The sequence below is a fragment of the Caretta caretta genome, chromosome 4, assembly GCF_965140235.1.
Source record: "Caretta caretta isolate rCarCar2 chromosome 4, rCarCar1.hap1, whole genome shotgun sequence".
Classification (NCBI taxonomy): Eukaryota; Metazoa; Chordata; order Testudines; family Cheloniidae; genus Caretta; species Caretta caretta.
This window is the reverse complement of record NC_134209.1, coordinates 134,316,427-134,341,306: the sequence shown is the minus strand read 5'-3', so window position 1 is coordinate 134,341,306 and position 24,880 is coordinate 134,316,427. Positions and strand designations below refer to the sequence as shown.

The 24,880-nt window shown below is 39.8% G+C and overlaps 1 protein-coding gene and 1 long non-coding RNA gene across 11 annotated transcripts in view; one reads left to right on the top strand and one right to left on the bottom strand.

Annotated features, from left to right (window-relative positions):
- Positions 1 to 24,326, top strand: part of LOC125636238 (uncharacterized) — a 29,606-nt gene extending 5,280 nt beyond the window's left edge. Inside the window, exons 2-3 of the long non-coding RNA XR_007356521.2 lie at positions 19,597 to 19,745; positions 23,747 to 24,326. This is a non-coding gene — a long non-coding RNA (uncharacterized LOC125636238). The remainder of the gene's footprint in view (positions 1 to 19,596; positions 19,746 to 23,746) is intronic.
- Positions 1 to 24,880, bottom strand: part of ZFYVE28 (zinc finger FYVE-type containing 28) — a 324,770-nt gene that overhangs the window by 192,011 nt on the left and 107,879 nt on the right. The window lies entirely within an intron of this gene.

Here is a 24,880-nt window from a genome sequence, read left to right as displayed (position 1 = left end):
CCCTCGATCTGCTCGCTATGCCCCTACTTATACATCCCAAAATGCCATTGGCCTTCTTGGCAACAAGGGCACACTGCTGACTCATATCCAGCTTCTCGTCCACTGTCACCCCTAGGTCCTTTTCCGCAGAACTGCTGCCTAGCCATTCGGTCCCTAGTCTGTAGCTGTGCATTGGGTTCTTCCGTCCTAAGTGCAGGACCCTGCACTTATCCTTATTGAACCTCATCAGATTTCTTTTGGCCCAATCCTCCAATTTGTCTAGGTCCTTCTGTATCCTATCCCTCCCCTCCAGCGTATCTACCACTCCTTCCAGTTTAGTATCATCCGCAAATTTGCTGAGAGTGCAATCCACACCATCCTCCAGATCATTTATGAAGATATTGAACAAAACCGGCCCCAGGACCGACCCTTGGGGTACTCCACTTGATACCGGCTGCCAACTAGATATGGAGCCATTGATCACTACCCGTTGAGCCCGACAATCTAGCCAATATTTATATTGTTAATGGATTGGAAAACATTCCTTATAGTAGTAGACTCAAGGAGCAAAATCTAGCTATCTTACACAAAGAGAAGATTAAGAGGTGACTTGATCACAGTCTGTAAGCACCTACATGGGAAACAAATATGAAATGCTGAACTTCTGTTTCCCTAGCCACTATATAGGCATCAGTTGAACATAATGTTTTATTGATATACAGTAGAACCTTCTTTATCCGAGCCTCCATTATCTGACTCTCCGTATTAACCGAACCACCAGCCGCTCGGGGCTGACAGCAGCAGGGGCTTTGGCTGTCAGCTCCACCACCTGGGGCTAACAGCTGGAGCTCCTGCCTTCCCACATCTTAAAATAAGGGATAGAAAGCTCTTTGCCAATTCTCCTGATTATCCAAATATTTGATTATCTGATCTGGCCCCAGTCCCAGTTAGATCAGATAAATTTGTAAATTTAAGCACATTCAAAACTCAACCACAAGAGGGGAAGGTTTCACACATTGAATATGTGATGCTTATTTACCTTCAGTAAAATTTAGTTCATAGTTAATATATGTTATTTTTTCACAAAACGTAAAAATTAAAGATTCTCTGTAAAAATGAAAATTCTGCATTTTTCCATAACAAATGGATTTCTAGGATCCCTGCTCATTACCTCTGAAAATCAGGCCCGAAGTATAGCTATCATTAGTTGGGGAACAGCACAGAAACACAGCTTGTGTTCTAAAGCCTGAAAGGAACAAGAGAGAACAGATAATCTTGAACTGACCTGCATAGCATAATGGACGCAACAGAAAAACCTAAAAAAAAAAAATCTTTTCAATAGAAATTGAAATTCAGGGCTCCAAAGGAACTTTGCTCAAATCACCTTGGAATTAAATTAAGAAAACATGGTGGAGACAAATCTTCTATATGAAATAGCTGCCTTAATAAATGAATTGAAAGTAAACAATAGTGTCTACTAAGGCTGCCTTTCCTCCAGCCCCTAGAGCACTAAGGGTATGTCTACACAGCAATTAAGCACCTGTGGCTAGCCCAGGTCAGCTGACTCAGGTTCATGGGGATTAGGTTACAGGGCTGTAAAATTTCTGTGTAGAAGTTCAGGCTCAGGCTTGAGCCCAAGCTCTGGGGCCCCACAAGGGTGGAGGGTCCCAGAACCGGGGGCTCCAGCCTGAGCCCAAATGTTTACATAGCAATTTTTAGCCCCACATCCCAAACTCTGCGAGCCAGAATCAGTTAACCCAGGCCAGCCGCAGCTGTGCCACAGGTCTTTTATTCCACTGTAGACACACCCTACGAGCTGAACTGTAATCCTATAAAAGGTGCTGTCAGATAGGGTCTAGTCAAGGCCTATTTGAAGAAACACCAGGCATGATGGAGCTAGTCCCCCCTTTCGTACCAGGAACTTAATACCACTAATTTTCTATGTTGTTGATGTAACTGATGATTTCTTGGTGGTATTCAGTACCTGGTTCAAGGTGTAGGAAGAAAGAACATGACTGCTTGGTCAGACACCTAATAAAGAAAATAAGGGATGGGGAATGGACTCTCACAGCTGCAATTTTCTAGATTATAATCAGTCTTCTTTCCTTTCTAATGTGCATCACAGATTGAGCTGGGCTTTGAAGAGGTTTCAGAGTTCAGTTCACTTCTGTGGCATGGTCTTTGTCAAAAACAGAGAATCTGGCACATCTAGACCAGGAACAATGGGAACTGAAGGATGCTAACAAAGCCTGCTGGGTCTAAAGATGCCTGCTTTTCCCATTATGGGGGACTAGGAAGAGGGCTGAACTTGATTTGAGTCTCTCTGCAAAGGCAGAAGTAGGGAGAAAAGGGAAGGGCAGAAGTATTGATCTTTCTAAGTAGTAAGGGCTCAAGCAAGCTTGCAAAAGAGATCTGGGAGGAAACTTGAAAAGAAGCTGGGCAAAGAGACCCACAAAAGCCCCTGAGAAAACAGAAGAAGTTTTGTCCAGATCCTGATGATGGATCTGCAGACCAAAGAGTTTCTCTCTTTTTTTGGACTGTTTTTGGTTACCCCAGAAAGGGAAGTTTTTGGTTCATCCAGAGGACTAAACCATGAAGCTAATGGGGTGGGGGGTGGGAAAGAGACTGTAGCACCAGCCAAATCCAATGACAGGTAGGTAAACTGCACCCTTGCAACATGCTACCAGTCTCATTGAATGCTGACCAACAGAAGTCTACCAGTTTTGGACACCAATAGGAGAAGAGTCTTTTGCATGAATTCCTGTATGTCATATTTCTCCTATCAGGTGCTGGTTGAAGGCAAGCTGCTCCTTGGTACATGAGCTTGGCCTTATTCAAGCTACTATACCCCCAAATCCTTTTCTGACTAATTTGAACTTGAGGGAACATTCATGTCACATGGGGAAGAAGATTCATGATGAAAGTGAGCAACATGATAATGCTTCCCCTTCCTTGGATTTCCCCAGTAATGTTACCTTCAGAAAATCTTTGCAGAAGTGGAACTGCTGAATAAGGAAGATGTGTGATGCTTAAAGACTGAGTGTAAACTGGAGAAAAGAGAAATGGTACAGTGGGTGAGACTTTGGCACCAAAAATCTTTGTGAATTAGAAAAAACAGAAATCCCATAATTAAGGAAAATTTCACATCCTGTGCCTGTTCTTTGCCCCTTTACCCCAAATTCGGTCTCAATTACTTTATCAAACTGTTTTTAGCCTTACTGTATATGATCTCTCTTTAGATGGAACTCCCAGATACAAAGCAGTCCTTCTAATTACTACTGCATTTATTTTTAATTTACAGTTTCCACCACAATGCTTGGCTGTGGATAATTAATTACATATCTGTATCAAGCTGTTTCTGTATCAAATTATCTATATCTTGTTATTTATTTTAAAATTCAGACTAAGGTACTCTGTTTGGAAGCATTAGGGGAACAGACAATAATTCCAGGTATATTTTTAGGCTATTGCTATGATTCACATTGTAACCTTGAGCATTACTGGTCTGGTGACATTTTACTGAGGCACCATGATAAGAAAGAGCATTATGTTGAAAACTATGTTGATTAAATAAGACAGGGGAAAAGAAAGAAGAAAGAGAAACTAGAAGGCCCCCAAGCAAAAAACAGAAGTTGCATCCTTCTCAACTGTTGCAGTTCAGATTTGTGACTCAGGATGGTTTTCTCAGTAAAATGTTGTGTGATGTTTGCTTTCTCACAGGTAAAAATTTAATCAATTCTATTCAGTTGAATAAGTATTTCAGTTCTTAATTTTTTTTAAAAAAATCCATTCTTTCAGTCAAAAATTGAGACATACAAGACAGAAATGATACTTAAAATAAAAACTAAACAAATTTTTAAAAAATCAACAGAATGAGCCAATAACAAATATGGTCAAATATATAACTTACTTCCCCCACCCCATTTATTTCTATCCTCCCTCTTGTCTCTAGTGAGTGGTAAGTAAACTCAATAGCTTTAGCTCCAAGCCTGGCAAAACTACTGAGCGGCATGTAGCTGATGGTTAGAACCCAGAACTGTAACTCACTTTCTAGGTACTGTTCCCAACTCTGCCACTGACTTCCCATGTGTCTTGTTTTGGACTCGTTTTTAGGCCCAGATACTCAAAGGTATTTAAGCTCCTAACTCTCACTGAAATCAATGGGAATTAGGCACCGAAATATCTTTGAGGATCTGAGCCATTAGGCCCTGATTCTGCAACCATATGCTTCACTTTAACACAAGTTGTCCACGGTGACCCAGGTGCAAAATGTTAAGCATGTGAACGATGGTAGGGTCAGGGCCAGAAGCTCTGCATTTCTCATATGTAAAATAGAACCAATATTCAGGAATACAAAGCGGTGTTGTAAAAATTAATTTGTTAGTAAATGTTTGTAAAACAATCTGAGATTCTTGGGTGAAAGTTATTACATAAGCTTCAAAATAGTATTACTCTAAATTAGTAGGGAGTGCTCTGGATCAAGACTAGTTGCTAGCCTCCCAACACTCCTCATCTCCTCCTACTTACTGAATTCCCTCTACTATGATCTCAGTCTTCCTATAGCCTGGGGAACAAGCATCTGAGTGCATAAAATTAGCAATCTTTTAAGTCTGATAGCACTTGAGAAAGTGCAGTTTTATTATTTATATTTATATTTTATATTTTATTTTATATTTATTTTATATTTTATATTTATTATTTATTATTATAATGCTGAGGTTAAACATTAAACAGTCATTTTGGAGCCAGACTTAAAATAAGAGGGAGGAAAAAATCAACATATTAATTCCTTGGATAACTTTGAAGGATTAGCAGCCATAGCATCCTGTGGATTTTAATAGGTCACTGTCTTTTAAGGAAAAAACAAAAATAAGTGACATGCAAAGGCTACTTCATAGGATACAGAGAAATATTCAAATAAAAACTAATCTAAATATTTATATTCTTGTCTCTGTGCCCAATCTAAAGTTTTCTGATATCTATAACTGCTTTTTGGCTTTATTCAGATTATGTTGCCCAAATGTATTTCTAATTGTTCATATGAAAATTTGGGTACTGCACAAACCTAAAACAATACTCTGTATTTCTGTAGCCTCTTCTGTCTAAGGCTCTCCAAATATTTTACAAAAAAATAAGTAATGGTAATAGTTGTATTGCATTAAGACCCAAAAAGGCAGTGATCATCATCAGGATTCCTTTATGCTAGGCATTGTACAAACACTGACCCCCTGAACTGAAAAGATTACAATCTAAGTTGATATGAGTATAACAAACAAAAGGAGTGAGAACAATAGTATGTATGTTAGCATTGCACAATTTGAGGGTTCCAAATGCTATCCCCAAGTGCAGTTCCACCTAATTCTCATTGGTTGACAGGTTCTCTGTAGGCATCACAGAATAGATAGATCTTTAGGAAGGATCTGAAGGATGGCACCATTAGGGATCAGTGTATCAAGGTTATTCTTTGCAAAAAAGGGCAGTGTTGGCGAAAGTGTGGGAATGTTTGAGAGACACACAGAATGAGCATTCAAGCCTGACTGTGAAAACACCCCCACCCTGTGAGATAGAGAAACATTTACCCAATTTTACAGAAGTGGAACAGAATAAAGTGACTGTCTTCAGGTCACACAAGAATTCTGTGGTTATGATGGGAATATAATTTCAATATCTTTACTCTCAGTCCTGAGTTTTGACCAGATAACTACATTTGATCTCTCAAATGGGATGTGCTCATCACCTGTATCTATTGTTTCCAAATTTTTACCTCTAATAAACACTTGTTATAGTTAATGCGTGGTTAGCATGATAGTGTTTGAATTGAGTAAAAAGAACATCTCACAGCAGGTACATATTCTATATGGGGTTATATCCATTACTCACTTTTACTAAAAGTTCACAGTGAAGTCAGCAAGTGCTGCAGAAACATTTATAAGACAGCTAGGTAAATTAGCCAGCTAGTCTAAAAAATGAAGGCTTAAAGCAGCATTTAAAAATCAACATGCCCACATTCAGTAAGAAGCTGTCACAGGAAAACACCATCAATTTCTGTAAAATCTAAGCTTTCAATGGATTTCAAATGATGGGAGCATGAAATGATGAACAGAGTACGCTCTCACTTGAGTCACCCATTCAAAGATGTATATCCTGATTTTCGGTGAGACTCAGGAGTAACGGAGCAAAATTTGGCCCAGTACCTTCAGTTTAAAGACCAATTACTACATACCCCACACAGTGTTCAGTGTGATGGATAAAAGATCCGTATTAATCTATTAACAGTGGCTCAACAATTCAGACAATGAGATGGTTTACAGACACTTCTGTTAATTTGTCAATGGCATGACAGATGTTGAAAACAATTACTGATACTTAACAACAAACAACATCATCATCATCATCTACATAATACCATCCAGACATAACCTACTAATCTAAATCAGTACCTTGTTGACGTTCTACGGTATAAGAGTCGGGCTGTGACGTGCTTCCCTCATGCAATCAGCCTGACTCCTACCACCCAACAGCTCCCTGGTTCTGCTCCCCAGTCCCCGTAAAGCCATGTGCTGTGGTCACAGCCTCCACTCTCTATTGGCTTTCCAACATGCAAGACCTAAATATATCCTTTCACCACCTATTGAAAACAGTAGATCCATATCCTGCAAATGCTGTACCACTCAAAGCACACACATCTATTCAGAAAGAACTCTGAATCTCTTTATCAGCAAAGACTATCTATGACAAGGAAGGAAAGTGGAGGACAAACAAATAAGAACTAGTTTGAAAATGCCAGTTCATTGAATCCAAAATTTCTCATGAAAGCAGGTTGGGTTCAATGACCTTTCATCAAATCACAGGCACGGCTGCACAGGAACCCTGTCTCTGAGCCTTCCAGGGTCCGTGGCTCCAGGGCAGCCCTGTCACACGGGCTCCGATGGTTTCTTGGGTTACTGCTGTGCAGCCAGGAAGCACTGGAACATCTGGCTTGAGATGAGGCTTTTGGGACTTCCAGACTTCTGGCTCCACAGCGGGGAGCCCAGAAGCCCTGACTCCTGGCTCTGCAGGAAGGGAGCCTGGAAGGTCTGAGAACCATGGTTCCAAGCTCCACAGAAGGGATCCTGAAAATTCTGGGTGTCCTCAGGGTTTCTGGCCACAAACCTAGGAGCCTGGAGGTCCTGGGATGGACTTCCAGGCTCCAAGGTTTGGGGGCAGCCCTGCAATGTAGATTATATCCCTGGCCAGAAACCTCAGGAGTTCCAGATTCCCAGACCAGCTGGCTCCCCGTGTTGGCCACTTAGGAGTTAGGCAGCTGAAATAGCCAGCTGGCCTGGGAGTCTGAAAGCCCTGAGGTCCCCAGCCAGGGGCCCAGGAGCCACAGACCCTGGAAACTGGCAGTTGCTATCTGAAATTGGCATTTATTTTTGTCAGTTTCATGTGTGCTATGCTAGTCCAGGAACTCCATGTCTCAGTGCTTCCTAAACTAATTTTTAGGGAGATTTCTGGTTTGCAATACATTTCAAAATGCCAAAATTTCTCATATTCCACATTTTGGTCAGCCCTACTAACAATATATTAAGTGCATAATTTAAAAGCCCTGAAGAAAAAAAGAAGGTAAATCAACCCACATATGAATTCCATAATGTTCTATTTGGAGAAACAGAAGAACACATATGTAGCACATGGCAGACTACCTGCCAAATGACACTATAAAATCCTCCTCCTTTCTCCAGCTAGTAGCTAATGCATTGCAAGTGCAGGAAAACAGAAAAACCCCTCACAAACAAACATCTATAGTCCTTTATGTGGCCTGGATTACAGTCCTTTTCCTGACTGGCCTACCTATACCTTCCTGAACATCTTCCTGTTTGCTGCCGTTGGCCACTGGTTGAGTGTGGAGATTAGTGCTAGTTTCAGGAATTCTTTAAAAAATGACTGGTGAAAACATTAGGAACAAAACAGGAATAATGATCTGTGCCATGTTTCAGTTACATTTCTTCATGATTGATAATTGGCGTATGCTTAATTTTAAGAGGTCCTATCTAAAAAGCAACATCTAGTTTGTTTGTTTTCATTTGAATTATTACATGTGTGTACAATTTCTACTGAATTTCAATTAAATGCAGAAGTACTGCAATTCACTTTTCCCTACTTTGTCTGGCTGATAAAATGCATGGTTAACCTAAGGTGCATTTAGTTTCTACTGTCTTCTGTTGAATAAAAGAGCAGTTAAACTCTGAATACAGACCTCTGCTGTGAGTATAATGCAGGCCCTCCAGCACAGAGATTATGTGATTATTTATGGATGCCGCAGTCATGTGGCTGTACAGCAATGCTTTTGTTGGAAGCATGACACAATTAGATTTCAGTCAAACTGCTGGCAGCAACTTGCAGTGTTGCATTTTCATAAAACATGCCCTCTTAATGATGGTAAGAGAAAGGTCAGCATTTTAGTATTTGTCTCAACTAATATCCATACTCCAGATTTTTCAATGCTTTAAATGCTAATTTAACAAAATTAACAATTTCTTTTCCACTGTTAAAACGTAACTTTTTTTGGGTTTTCGCTTGCCTCATGTGTTTAATCACAGGTGAATAATATATTCCTTGCAAAAAAAATGGTTAACAGAAATTAACTTAAACTGGTTATAAAAGTCAGGAAATAGGATAAGTTTAGGTAAACAAACAGAATATTTGTTTGCCCCATGTGTAAATAGTATGCATAATAATATAGTCTAATTACATAATCACATACTGCTCCATTTCTCAAAAAGTATAACATATACACACCCTTAAATGTAGAGTTGTCTTCTCTGTCAAGTATGCATTTGAATACTTTTATCTGAACCCATTTAAAAGGGTATTTTTTATTTAATTCAGAGATAGACATACCTCTGAACTATCATCGTTATGTCTCCCATTTTGTTTCTCTGAGAATCACTTACATTTATAGTAACTGGATTTTTTAAAATCATCCCTTGTTTTACTATTATGTTGAACATAGCTGTTTCGTACATTTTATGTTGGCCTGCTCTCAAAATGTTTCAATAAATGCAACAATATTACTTCCTCTATTAGATGTATTTTATTTAAAACATTGATGAAATTTAAGAAAATCAGTTTAAGATTTTGAGTTCAGAACTTCTAAGTAGAAAGTTGACTGCACCGCACCTTAAGCGGAGGGTGGGCGGAAATGTCCAGCTTACCAGGGGAAGGGGAACAGCGCTTTACAGGTGGGGGGTGGGAGAGAGACTCAGAAGCTGCTGCAAAAGGGGGAATGGGTCAGTGTGGCAATGCTGACTCATCCCCAGGGACCAGAAGGGCTGGGGAGTTGAAAAGGACCAAGCCCAGCGAATGAAGCCCCTTTTCCCCAGATGAGGCACAGGAGCACCCACCCTCCCTTCCCTTGAAGTGGCAAAATACCAGGTTTGGTCAGGACCTGCAGTGGCCATCGCGCTAGCTCCTCCTTTCTAGGGGGGCTGGGAAGGAAGTTTTCCTCTCAGCACCGGATTGGCCTAGGTGGAGTGGGGGGGTTTTCCACCTTCACCACAGCAGGCTTGTGGGAGGCTTTGTTATGGTGAGTAGAGAAGGGAGTTAGGCTTTGCTGTCACATCTCATTATGTAAGTGTGGGACAGATGTCCAGTGCAGGTGCTCCCATAGGGAGTAAATTCAGTGACCAGACAAATGGCATGATAAAGGACTTAAAAAGAAGGTGTTTGTTAAAAGAGAGGAATGAGGGGGGAAACAAAGGGGAGTGGAGTTTGAGGTTCCTTTGATTGGCACAGCAGGGAGACAACCCTCTTTCCTTATAGCCTACCTTAACCCTCATTTAAGGTGGTGGCTGTAAAGTCCTAGCAATGGGTTGGCTCAGGGAACTGTATGGAGAAAAGGGTGGCTGCCAGAAGCCCTCAGGTAGATATTGAATGATCCTGAAGTTACCTGCACTATACATTTATCTGCCAGGTAGTCCTAGACATCTACTAATAAAGTTGCAGCCTGATTAAAACCATATTAAGTATCTCATGTCTTTGTTTCAGTATAGCTGAACAATAACAGTATATATCTACTGGACAACTTACTTTCTGTAAAAAGAGAAACAAGTATGAATGTATTTTAGGATGCTAAATATTTAACTGTATTACACAGCAAAATCTTTGTATAGTAAGGTGTACTGAGGGAGCACAACTGACATACTGAGAGTATATCATAACGTTCAAGGATGTCCTACGTTTTACTTTACACATAAATGGCTACTATGGAGTCTGTGTCTGACATACACATTAGTACACAGTACTGCAAGATACTAGATATGTGTATCTGGTGTTGTTATACATTATTTAGTCACATTTGAGTGGCGATATGATCATATAATTCAACATTTTATTTTGAATACAAGTTCTTAACTTTTACAGGACTTAACAGTCTCTTAACACGGTTCTTTGAATGGCATTTCCCATTTATTTTCCTTTTGAAAAATAATGGAAAATAAAAAATTATATTAGTACTTCAACCAAACAAATTGGATCTGTTAGTGAAATATTACCAAACCAAAAAGTCACAGAAGTCACCAGAATCCACAAATACCAGAAAATTATCCCAACGTACATTAAAACATTCTGTAATGAGAAAAAAGCAATTACAAAATTCAAAATATAGTTTAAGACATATCACAAACTTAACAGTAATAGACCTGTCCATTGCTCTAAACAATCCCCTCACCTCCATTTATGGGAACAAGTAATATAGTAATAGATTGTCCATAGCTGAAACACCACTCAGAACCCTAACCATCCCTTACGTCTACAGGAACAGCGCTTGTTCCTAACAGTTCAAAACTCCACACTTAGCAGGGATAAGAGAATTAATGAACGCTTAACTACAGATGAATGCGTGAGGGGCACATTTTTACTTCATGACATATTTAATGAGTCTCGTCAAAAACTGTATTATGTATGGTCATTGTGATTTTCAAATTCTAAAAAATTTGGAAGACAAAACCCAATTTCCTCCAGAATAAATGCACCTCTCCTCATTGAAGCCCCATTTCCATACCAGATTGCCAATTTCAGACTTCACCCATTTCAGCACGAGGCCTATTCAGATGTCTCTAACAAAAAGTTGTGAGGGGGTAAAAAATTACAAAGGCCAATCAAAGAAAAAGGTTGGGCAAAGAGGCTGGGTGGGGGGAGGCTGGAAGCTGAGGTTGGGGGGGTTTGAGGAGTCAGATTTTGAGGCCAGAAGGGCCCATAAGATCATGTAGTCTGATCTCCTCAGAGACTGGGACTGGCTGGGTAAGGTTTCCTGGGGAGGAAAAGGAAGATGGGGTAGGGATGGGGAAGAGACTGAGATCAGATTAGGAACCAGTGTGGGAGACTGAGGCTGGGAACCAATAGAGCAAGGGAAACTGGGGAGGGGAAACAGATTGGATAAGAAGGCAGTGCAGGTGACTGGGAGGGCAGTCAGTGGAGCAGAAGAAAGGAGGGGAGGCAAGACTGATCTGAGGAGGAGCCAGGGTATGGGTGGAGAACTGGGATTCACTGGGCAAAGAAACTGGGATAAAGAGGAGGGGGGCAGGGAGTAGAAGGCATTAGGAAGGGAGACTACCACTGGGAATCAGTGGGGACAGAAAAAGTCGGCAGGTGGCGTGACTGGAAGCTGAAGAGGAGATAAACAGATTGGATGAGACTCATGGGGACAGAATTAGAACTAACTGGGTAAGGGACTGGGACTATGACAAGAAGGGGGAATTGGGAATGGCTGGGAAAGGGCCTGAGAGTGTTGGGGGGCATGACATGGAGACCGCTCTGAAGGGCTCCTATGCTGAAAAAGTCACTTAAACCAAACTTTTTACCAGGTGGTCACTAACTGTGCATAGCTCATTTTCTAGGTGCCTGACTTGAGATCCTGCAGTCTGATTTGCCGACATCCTGAGCATTCACAGCTGCAACTGAAGCCAATGGGAGCTGTGCTTTGAACATATAATGTGCTATATAATGCTACATACTCTGGAAAAATCAGGCCACAAGTGTCTCAAATTGAGTACCCAAAATCAGTGGATACTTTTTAAAAAACTGTTTATTAAGGCAAGATCACAATAGAACATCAACATTGTACATTACTTCAGGATCAGGTTAATATTCAGAGAACCTAGCTAAAGATTCTGGCTTGCTGTCTGGGGAGCCCTCCTCCTCTGACTACGGTAAAAGGGATGACCAAATTCTAAATACCAATCCTCTTTTTGGCAATTCTCTTGTGTACATACTTGGCGTGAAAGCTTTTTCATTTAAATGATAGTCCATATTTTACTTCACCACAATTCCATAGAAGGAGTCAAATTTTTCCAGTAATGTGCAATACAATGTCCAGCTACTAACAGTAAAAAAATTAGATTTGTCATTCTGTTTGAAATGTAGATCCTTTAGTGGAACATTAAGCAAGCACGTCAGGGGAGCTATAGGAAGCTGGCTGTGGCTGTGAAATCCCCTGGCAGCTTGGGATTTCAGTACCCTGTCTTGTTGAGCCAGACACGCTAGCCTGCTACAAATACAGACCCAGGTCTGAACCACGTCCCCCAAAAGCTGCAGGCTTAACTGTAAACAGCTTAAGAAGTGCTCCTGTCTCCAGTGCCCAGATACCCAGTTCCCAATGGGGTCCAAACCCCAAATAATTCCGTTTTACTCTGTATAAAGCTTATACAGGGTAAACTCATAAATTGTCCACTCTCTATAACACTGATAGACAGATATGGACAGCTATTTGCTCCCCCAGGTATTAATACTTGCTCTGGGTTAATTAATAAGCAAAAAGTGATTTTAGTAAATATAAAAAGTAGGATTTAAGTGGTTCCAAGTAATAATAGAACAAAGTAAATTACCAATCAAAATAAAACAAAACCACAGAAGTCTAAGCCTAACACAGGTAAATCTCACCCTCAGAGATGTTCTAATAAGCTTCTTTCACAGACTAAACTCCTCCTTAGTCTGGCTCCAACAAGCCATCTGATCATGTCTTTTAATGATGCATAATAATAATAAGCCAAATTAGAGAACACTAATCCACCCCACTTTATAAATTTATACCTAACTCCCTGTGCCTCAGCCCTCCTTCTGTAAAATGTGGATAATAATACAGCCTCATCTTACACTCAGATTCTGTAGCGGTGAGCACCATGGAAAAGTTCATGAGAAAATTAATAATTCTGTCTTTGTAGCAGGGTTTGATTAGCATGCAGTAAATAAGGCTTAGGGTCACACAATAAGATAAGAATTACTTAGACAAGTTAAATGTTGTCAAGTTGGCAGGGCCTGATGAAATACATCTTAGAATACTTAAGGAACTAGCTGAAGAGATCTGAGCCACTAGCCATTATCTCTGAGAACTTGCGGAGAATGGGAGAGATCACAGAGGACTAGAAAAAGGGCAAATATAGAACCCATCTATAAAGAGGGGAATAAGCAAAAGCTAAGGAATTATAGGCCAGTCAGCATAATTTAGGTTGCTGGAAAGCTAATGGAGCAAATAATCAATCAATCAATTTGTTAGCACCTAGAAGATAATGTGATAACTAACAATCAACATGGATTTGTCAAGTCATGTTAAACAAACCTAATATCCTTCTTGGACAGGATAACAAGCCTTGTGAATGGGGGGAAGCAGTAGATATGATATATCTCAACTTCAGAAAGATTGTTGATATTATCTTACATGACCTTCCCTTCTAGGGAAATATAGCCAAGACGAACTGGGAGAAAGTCCAGAGGAGAGCAACAAAAATTACTAAAGATCTAGAAAACAAGACCTACGAGGGAAAACTGGGAAAAACTGGGTTTGTTTAGTAAGGAGAAGAAAAGGCTGAAGGGGGGAGGGCATAATAACAGCCTTCAAATACGTAAAAGGTTGTTATAAAGGACAGGGTGACAAATTGTTCTCCTTATCCGCTGAGTACAGAATAAGAAGTAAGAGTCTGAAATTGCAGCCAGGGAGATTTAGGTTAGACATTAGGAAAACCTTCCTAACTGTAAGGGTAGTTAAGCACTGGAACAAATTACCAAGGGGGGTTGTGGAATCACCAGATGCCAGGGTTCCCTCCCCACTCTGAACTCTGGGGTACAGATGTGGGGACCCGCATGAAAGACCCCCTAAGCTAATTTTTACCAGCTTACGTTAAAAACTTTCCCAAGGCACAAACTTTGCCTTGTCCTTGAACAGTATGCTGCCACCACCAAGTGATTTAGACAAAGAACAGGGAAAGGATCACTTGGAGTTCTATTTCCCCAAAATATCCCCCCAAGCCCTTACACCCCCTTTCCCGGAGAGGCTTGAGAACAAACAAGATGAGCACAAACCAGCCTTGGATTTTTAAGACTCAAAAAACCCAGTCAGATTCTTAAAAATCAGAACTTTATTAGAAGAACAAAAAAAAGATAAGAGAACAACTCTGTAAGATCAGAATGGAAGATAATCTTACAGACAGTCAGATTCAAAACACAGAGAATCCCTCTAGGCAAAAGCTTAAGTTACAAAAAGACACAAAAACAGGAATACACATTTCCTCCAGCACAGCGAATTTACAAGCCAAAACAAAGAAAACCTAACGCATTTTCTAGCTAGATTACTTACTAACGTTACAGGAGTTGGAGGGCTTATATCTTTGATCTATTCCCAGCAAAGGTATTACACAGACAGACAAAAGCCTTTTCCCCCGCTTGTCCCCTCATTGGTCATTTTCGGTCAGGTGCCAGCGAGGTTACCTTAGCTTCTTAACCCTTTACAGGTGAAAGGATTTTGTCTCTGGCCAGGAGGGATTTTATAGCACTGTATACAGAAAGGTGGTTACCCTTCCCTTTATATTTATGACACCAGCACTGGAGGTTTTTAAGAACTAGTTAGACAAACACCTGTCAGAGAGGGTATAAATAATACTTAGTCTTGCCTCAGTGCAGGGGACTGGACTAGATGACCTATTGAGGTCCCTTCCACTCACATTTAGTAAGCACCATTCACTCTGGATACTGAATTAGGTAGGGCTCCTGGGGGTGGAAGGGGGTAAATATCATGGTTACATAATTAAAGACTGTTTCGTCACTCATACACACAAGGGGGCAAAATTGAAGTTGCACAAGCAATCTTAATTCTGGCAGTTCCTAATTTCTGAGTGCTTGACTTTGCAACCCTAGCAATGTTCTTTTATATATTGAATAATCCTAACATAATATAATCTATGCTGTCTGGATAGAAGAGACAGAGGCATAATACATTTTGCGTGTACCAAAATTATAAAGTGGATTGTGTAAATATCACAACGATAGCTGGCATATTGAAATTAAATAGGCACAAAACACACCAACAAAGAAGTTTTGGAACTAGTTCAAAGATACCCTAACATTTCAGTACTAGACTGGACATTTCCTAAGTAGTAAGCCAACTGCATGAAAGTTTTATAATGTTGACACATTTTCACTATGGACTAGCCAGATAAATTTAATTTATTCATAAGTTAAGCCAGACTTTATCCTCATACTTCAGCAGTGAAAAAAACAAAAAACACCAAAAACTACTGCTCAAGTCACATTCATTAAACAAAAAGAAAAGGAGTACTTGTGGCACCTTAGAGACTAACCAATTTATTTGAGCATGAGCTTTCGTGAGCTACAGCTCACTTCATCAGATGTATACCGTGGAAACTGCAGCAGACTTTATATACACACAGAGAATATGAAACAATACCTCCTCCCACCCCACTGTCCTGCTGGTAATAGCTTATCTAAAGTGATCAACAGGTGGGCCATTTCCAGCACAAATCCAGGTTTTCTCACCCTCCACCCCCCCCACACAAATTCACTCTCCTGCTGGTGCTAGCCCATCCAAAGTGACAACTCTTTACATAATCAAGTCGGGCTATTTCCTGCATAGATCCAGGTTTTCTCACATCTTCTCACATCCCCCCACCCCCATACACACACAAACTCACTCTCCTGCTGGTAATAGCTCATCTAAACTGACCACTCTCCAAGTTTAAATCCAAGTTAAACCAGAACATCTGGGGGGGGGGGTAGGAAAAAACAAGAGGAAACAGGCTACCTTGCATAATGACTTAGCCACTCCCAGTCTCTATTTAAGCCTAAATTAATACTATCCAATTTGCAAATGAATTCCAATTCAGCAGTTTCTCGCTGGAGTCTGGATTTGAAGTTTTTTTGTTTTAAGATAGCGACCTTCATGTCTGTGATTGTATTACCTGTTACTACATATCTCATATGTGATTGTATTACCTGTTACTACATATCTTAGACATCATAAAATTACCCACTCGTTTTCCTGAAATAATGTTGTCCTCTAGAACTTACAAAAATAATATAGCTTGTGTACTATATAGATATAGAATTTATTGGGCTCTACTGTTGCTTAACCATTCAACAGATAAAATACAAATTGCTTAATAAGTCACCAGGCTCTTCAGATGTATTACTGGTGACATCATATAAGATCCTGAAATAAAGACAAGAAAAAAACCTGGATCAGACCTACATGCCTTTTGTAGGGTAACAGTTACCAGGCTAACTGCACCTATCATCCCTCCTGGTCTATGAGTGCACCCCCTCTCAGGTTTTTCCCTTTTCCAGGGTAGAATCATGTGATTCTCCCACTCTCAGACCAGGCTTTGTGGATCAACCATGATTGCCACTAGTGACCAGACAAGCCATGGACAGCCCTTGGCAACTGACACTCTCCCCCCACTCCCATTTCCTGTTCAGAGGGACTTTTTAAGTGTTTAGTATCCTTTGGATCTCTTGGCTCCCAGTCCTGGCAAAACAAGGCTTGCACCTTAGTTGGAGGCAGGATATATGATCCTTGAAACTAATAGTTTTCCTCATTGTCTTTCAAGTGTGTGCTGGGGTGTTTTTCCTCAGTCATTGTATTGTGTTCCTGCTTATTCTTCAAATAGCTCGCTATTAAGCTGGATCAATACATTCATACAGGAAAGACTAATAAATCAAAATAACTATATAATAACTTCCTCACTGACCATGTCACATACTACATATATAAAATTAATATAGTTCAGTATTCTTAGATTATTACATAGACGCTTCACATCTAGGTAATATACTTGGACTTCTATACCAGCATATGACTTGGTACTGCATGTGATTTTGATTTAAAAACTAGAATGTTATAGAATTAACATGGCACACATTAAATCATTGGTTCCCAAACTGGGGGGCACGCCCCCCTGGGGGGGCGTGAAGAAATTCCAAGGGAGGGCGCGAGGCTACCCGGCCCTTGAGCTCCTGGCAGGGGAGGCTAGCCCCTGGCCCCTCCCCCTCCTCTCCTCTCCACCCTCCCCCGCAGCCACGCCGCCGTGCAGGCAGTGCGGCTTGTGCCCGCCCACCTCCCAGGCTTTCCAATAAGCCAGTCCTGCCGCTCTGAGTGGACTGGTAAGAGGGCAGGAAGCGGGGAGTTTGGATAAGGGGCAGGAGGTCCCGGGGGGCAGTCAGGGGACAAGGAGCAGTTGGATGGGGCGGAGGTTCTGGGGGGGTGGTCAGGAGATAGGGGGAATTGGATAGGCATGGGAGTCCCGGGGGGCCTGTCAGGGGGTAGGGGTGTGGATAGGGGTTGAGGCAGTCAGGAGACAGGGAGCAGGGAGGGTTGGATAGGGGGTGGGGTTCCAGGGGGGCAGGGGGCCCGTGAGGGGACGGTCAGGGACAAGGATCAGGGGGTGTTGGATGATGGTAAAGGAGAGATGGGGGCCATGAGGGTTTCTCAAAAATTAAAAAGGCGGTGTGATGCAGAAAAGTTTCAGAACCACTGCACTAAATGGATTAGAAACAGCCTAACTGATAGGTCTCAAAATGTAATCATAAATGAAGAAACTTCACTGAGCTGGTGTGTTTTTAGTGGGTATTTAATGTTTTTAATCAATGCCCTGGAAGAAAACATAATATTACCAATAAAGTTTGCAGATGACACAAAAATTAGGGTTAGTAGTAAATAATGAAAAGGACAGGTTACTGATACAGAACAATCTGGATCTCTTGGTAAGCTGAGCGTATGCAAACAACATGCATTTTAATTCAGCTAACAGTAAATGTATAAATCTAGGAACAAAGACTATAGGCCACACTTACATGATAGGGGACTCTATCCTCGGAAGCAGTGAGTTTGAAATATATTTGGGTGGACGCAGTGGACAATCATTGAATATGAGCTCCCAGCGCAATGCTGTGGCAAAAAGGGATAATGCAATCCTTGGATGCATAAACAGGAGAATCTCGAGTAGGAATAGAGAGGTTATTTTATCTCTGTATTTGGCACTGATGCAACTATTGCGGCAATACTGTGTCCAGTTCTGGTGTCCACAGTTCAAGAATGATGTTGATAAATTGGAGAGGATTCAGAAAAGAGCCACAAGAATGATTAAAGGATTAGAAAACATCTCTGTTAGCAGTAGACTCAAGGAGTTCAATCTATTTAGTTTAACAAAAAGAAGGCAAAGGGGTGACTTTATAAACAGGCCATAAATACCTGGAAACAAATATTTAGCTCTTTGATCTAGATATAGATTTGATATAGAGACAGGTATAAAATGATCCAATGACTGGAAGTTGAAGTTAGACAAATTCAGACTGAAAATAAAGTGTAAATTGTTAACAGAAGTAATTACCCACTGGAACAATTTATCAAGGGTTGTGGTAATTTCTCCATCATTGGCAATATTTAAATAAAGATTGGATGTTTTTTCTAAAAGATATGGTGTAGGAATTATTTTGGGGAAGTTCTATGGTCTGTATTATACTGGAAGTCAGATTCAATCATCACAATCGTCCCTTCTGTCCTTGGAATCTATGAATCTGCCACAGTGTATAGCACACAAGAAAAAAAAACTTTTTACTTTACAAAGGAGAAAAAATCAATTCAAGCTTCTAAACAGCATACTTTATTTAGCCTTAAGCCATCATATTGTTTCTCAAACTTAGTCATTCCTTTTCTTTATGATTTATTTTTATATAGAGACGGTTAATTTCCTCAGTCTCTTGGCAACAGTAACAAACTATGATAATGTCAAACCATCATTTTATATTTCAATGTAAGTCATATTACAAAAAAGAAAATGGGACATTCTCCTTCCACAAATTCACCTGAAGTTTGCAAGTTGTTTTTCAATTACGACAACTCATCTATCTGTTTCTTCTGGGCACGAGGGTCTTTGAGACTCAAAATCAGGAACAAGTGGTGGATTCAAATAGGTATATTGGGTAAAATTTTCAAAAGCATCTAAGTGACATAGGGCCCTAAATCCCATTGACTTTCAAAGAGACTTAAGTTCATAAGGGCTTAAATCACTTTTGAAAATGGGACTCAGGCTACTTAATCACCTAGGTGCTTTTGAAAATTTTGCCCATTCTGTTTGGGATTCTATGCTAGAAATCAGTTTCTGGCACAGTGTTTTAGCAAGGTAAAAAGAGGGAGTCATTCCCCCATTCTATCACCTTGGATATTTTTCTTTGATTTCTGTGTTTGATGGAGACAGATAAAGGGATTTCTGGAATTTGCCTAATGTTCTTTCAGGCAACCTTATAAATAACCCTTCTCGGTGGTGATCTGCCTTCTACTTTTTTCTGCAGGAGTCCTTAGTCCTTGGGATACTAAACAGGGGACCTAGGTCTGAGGACAGGTTGGTGGCTGCTTCCCTGGCTGCTACAGCTATAAAGAGCTATGTCTGGTTCAAGATAGCACATCTCAGCGAGCCACAGAATAAAGCCCATGAGCCAAGGTATCAAGCACAAATTAATTTCCATACAAAGAAGTCCTGATTACAGTTGGTGATGAAGCAGAAACGTCATCTGAGGGGCACCTAGACCCCATCCTAGGTCTAATTGCTAGTTACGATAATTAGCCATTTATTTTACACTAGTATTATCATTTAAATAAAACTGAAGTATCATGTCCTTGATGCTAGATCTAGAACATGGTTTATCTCAATAATAATGAAAATATTGTTCTACATGCACAAAAATTATTAAAATAACTGATATTTTAAAATTATGTACAAGTTGATTTTTTTAAAATGTCAATTATCTAATGCACAGGTTGTAACTTCATCTTGCTCAGCATTCATTTTAAATGGTATATGCTCAGGAATTGAAAAATGGAATTTAGCATGACAGGTCTTTGCACACTCTCAATATTCATAGTTTTTGTTAACTCATTGTTTTGTTAAGTCATTGTTAACTACTGCTGGTGTGTGAGCTACAGCAATTAATTGAACATTTTCAGTATGCTTGTGCATACAGAGTATTTTGTTTTCTTTGCCAGACAAAATTATAGAAGACTTTTTCACCTCAATACTCTTATTAAATATTCATAGCTTTCAAAGCCAGAGGAACCATTACCATCATCATCTACTCTGCTCTCCTCCACAACACAGAATTTCACCAAATAAGTCCTACATGAAGCCCATAATTTCTGGTTGAGCTCCAGCATACCTTTTAGAAAGACACCCAATCTTAATTTAAAAACTTTAAATGATAGCAAATCGACCACATCCCTACATAAGTTGTTCTAATGGTTAATAAGACTAAATAATAAATTTGCACCTTCTATTTAATGTGAATTTGTCTAGCCTCAACTTCCAGGAACTGGATCTTGTTATGCTTAATTCTACTAAATAAAAGAACCCTTAACTATCAGAAATCTTCTTCCCATATTGGTACTATAGACCATGATTAAGTCACCTCTTAACTTCATTTTAGGTAAACTAAATAGCTAAATAAAACAAGCATCTTTAATCTCTTACTGTAAGGCATATTTTCCAAATCTCAGATCATTCTTGTAGCTTTTTTTCTGATTAATTTGTCCACATCCTTTTAAGTAGTATTGACACCAGAACTAGACATAGTAATGGTCTCACTACTGCCATATACAGTGGTAGTACTGCATGGGGTAACATCTCCCTACTTTCTCTTTATACTCTCCTGCTTACTCATTCAAAGATTGTGCGTGACCTCTTAATCGCAGCATCATGTTGGGAGCACATATCCAGTTGGTTATCCACCCTGAGTCACTGCTTTCCAAAATACAGTCCCTCATCCTGAAAATGTAATCAACATTCAATGTTCTTACATGCATAACATTGTATTTGGCTGTATTAAAAACGCACATTGTTCAAGTAAACCCAGTTTACCACGCAATCCAGATTGCTCTGTAGAATTTTCTTCTGTGTTAGGGTTTTCATGTGCATTAGATTGATTCATAAAGCATTTTACCCTTTACATAGCAATGATATTAGGAAATTACATAAGAAACTTTTCATTTTATTAACATGCAAGTATGCATTTCACAAACTTTTTTACCATTTCAACATGTACAAAATAAACAAAAGGTTTAAAGTATTTCCACCTAAACACTATTTTCCCATAGGCTTTTCTTTGCAAAGAGGGAGAGGGAAGGGTTTAGACTGCACATCCCAACATTCCTCTGGAATATCCTGAATAAGGAACATCCTAGAGAGACAAGGTAGATGAGGTAATATCTGAAAGAGAGAACTTTTCAGCTACACAAAACTCTTCAGCTACTTCAGAGCTCTGTGTAGCTCAGAAGCTTGTCTCTTTCACCAACAGAAGTTGGTCCAGTAAAAAAGATATTACCTCACCCTCCTTGTCTCTCTAACGTGGCTACAACAACACTGCAAAGAACATCCTCACATTCTTTTACATGACCAGGTCTTTCCTAAAAGATTTTTCTTTACAAAGTTTGTTTTCTTGAGGTGAGAACATAATAACGGCCATGTGGGTTCCCTCTAGCCCAGTACCCTGTCTTCTGACAGTGGCGAATGCCAGATGCCCCAGAAGGAATGAACAGAAGAGGTAATCATCAAGTGATCCATCCCCTGTCACCCATTCCCAGCTTCTGGCAAACAGAAGCTAGGGACACCATTCCTGCCCATCCTGGTTAATGGTCATTGATGGACCTATCCTCCATGAATGTATCTAGTTCTTTTCTGAACCCTGTTATAGTCTTGGCCTTCACAACATCCTCTGGCTAGGATTTCCATGGGTTGACTGTGCACTGTATGAAAAAATACTTCCTTTTGTTTGTTTTAAACCTGCTGCCTATTAATTTCATTTGGTGACCCCTAGTTCTTGTGTTAGGAGAAGGAGTAAATAACACTTCCTTATTTACTTTCTCCACACCAGTCATGATTTTATAGACCTCTATCATATCCCCCCTCAGTCATCTCTTTTCCAAGCTGAAAAGTCCCAGTCTTATTAATCTCTACTCATATGGCAGATGCTCCATAGCCCTAATCATTTTTGTTGCTGTTTCTGAACCTTTTCCAATTCCAGTATATCTTTTTTGAGATGGGACGACCACATCTGCATGCAGTATTCAAGATGTGGGTGTACCATGGATTTATATTGAGGCAATATGATATTTTCTGTCTTATTTATCTATCCCTTTCTTAATGATTCCCAACATTCTGTTTACTTTTTGACTGCCGCTGCACATTGAGAGGATGTTTTCAGAGAACTAGCCACAATGACTCCAAGATCTCTTTCTTAAGTGGTAACAGCTAATTTAGACCCCATCATTTTATATGTATAGTTGGGATTATGTTTTCCAATGTACTTTACTTTGCATTTATCAACATTGAATTTCATCTGTCATTTTTTTGCCCAGTCACCCAGTTCTGAGAAATCCTTTGGTAGCTCTTAGCAGTCTGCCTGGGACTTAACTATCTTGAGTAGTTTTGTATCTGCAAATTTTGTCACCTCACTGTTTACCCCTTTTTCCAGATCATTTAGGAATATGTTGAATAGGACTGACGCAGTACAAACCCCTGGGGGACACCACTATTTACCTCTCTCCATCCTGAAAACAGATAATTTATTCCTACCCTTTGTTTCCTATCTTTTAACCAGTTACCAATCCATAAAAGGATTTTTATCCTCTTATCTTATCTTCCCAATCCCTCTTATCCCATGACTGCTTACTTTGCTTAATAGCCTTTGGTGAAGGACCTTGTCAAAGGCTTTCTGAAAATCTAAGTACACTATATCCACTGGATCCCCCTTGTCCACATGCTTGTTTACCCTCAAAGAATTCTAGTAGATTGGTAAGGCATGATTTCCCTTTACAAAAACCATGTTGGCTATTCCCCAACAAATTACGTTCATCTACGTGTCTGACAATTTTGTTCTTTACTATAGACCTGTTTGCCCAGTACTGAAGTCAGGCTTACCGGCCTGTAATTGCCGGGGTCACCTCTGAAGCCCTTTTTAAAAATTGGTGTCACATTAGATCTTTTCTCCAGTTATTTGGTACAGAAGCTGGTTTAAACGTTCATGCAAAATCATTTTTGCATTGGCGTTGAGATTTCTTCATCACAGGTCCCAAAGGGATCTGTTCTTTCCTTAATGATACTCAGTATATGTATCAATGATCTGGAAGAAAAATTCATTGCTGGTAAAGTTTGCAGATGACAAACATTGGCGGAGGGGTTAACAACGACAAAGATTTTAAAACTCTTGTAATAATTTTGTAATGATTTTATTGGGATAGGCTGTTATAATTTAAGATGTTTAACATTTCTCCAGTTAAACAGCAAATGGCTGGTCCACATATTCCTGGAGAGGAGACAAGGGCTAAATATTGTTAAACAGAGAAATAATGGGATTTAAGATTCTTAATATTTACTAATTAGCCTATTTTAAGACAATTCCTTAAATGGCTTCTTCTAAGTAACTGATTTAAATATTTTCTTTGATTTTATAGGATTGAGTGAAGATTGCTTACCTTGCCCATCTATAAACTATTATCCCTGATAATCAAATTCTTGAGTCTATTTACAAAGTCTTCATTTTCTAATGATATACTACGACTTGCAGGGCTGGCTCCAGGCACCAGCGAAGGAAGCAGGTGCCTGGGGCGGCCTATAGAAAGAGGCAACACTCTGTGCGTTACTGGGGCAGCACATCCATGTCTTCAGCAGCAATTCGGCAGCGAGTTCTTCATTCCCTCTCTACCTCTTCGGCGGCAGCTCAATGGGGTTTTTCTTTTGTCTTTTTTTTTCGCCACTTGGGGCAGCAAAAAAGCTGGAGCCGGCCCTGATGACTGGACTCACCAAAATTTTGGGAAATAATACCTTGGTTTTAACTTACCAAGGATAAAGCACCCCAGAGGCAGTTCACCCTCAAGGGTATAATCTCTGTTAAAAATGCTCTAAAGAGACAGACATACAGAATCAATTGTAACAAAAGTAACTAGTTTATCATTTGTGTTCTGTTCTGTGTTATATCTAATGTGTATTTTTTTTTACTTCCTTTAAGAATAAAATAGCTCTGGTTAATAATTATGATGGTTTTGCTTAGGTTTAATCATGGTGTCCCCTAAAGTATGTAAAAGAACCTCTTTGATTAAATAGTAGAAGTCACATCCTTGAGTTGGCAGCAATAGAAACAATTAACAAGAGATAGCACACCATATTTTCTATATATGTATATCTATATATGCTATATTGTTTCTCTAGACTGAATAATTTTAGGGATCAAATTATTTGGTGCTCAATAACAGTACAAGTTAACCTTTTTCACACCACAGACCCTACTAGAAAGATGCCTACTGGATTATTTATGTTACATCACCCAGTTTTTAATCCATTTAACATGTGTTAGTTGATGTTGTGTTGTAATAGCTTTTTAATCTGAATGTCATGGCAACGATTAGAATCTATGCCAAGAATGCTGATGGACAATGGGGCAAAACTTGTTTATTGTCGCATATCTCACCTGCAGAAGTCCAACTCCATTTTAAGGCTTCTTGTGACAGAACAGAACAGAACGAAACCCTGGATGCATCTACACAAAATATTAACACTAGACACAGCCATCAATGGTGCAGCAGCAGTAA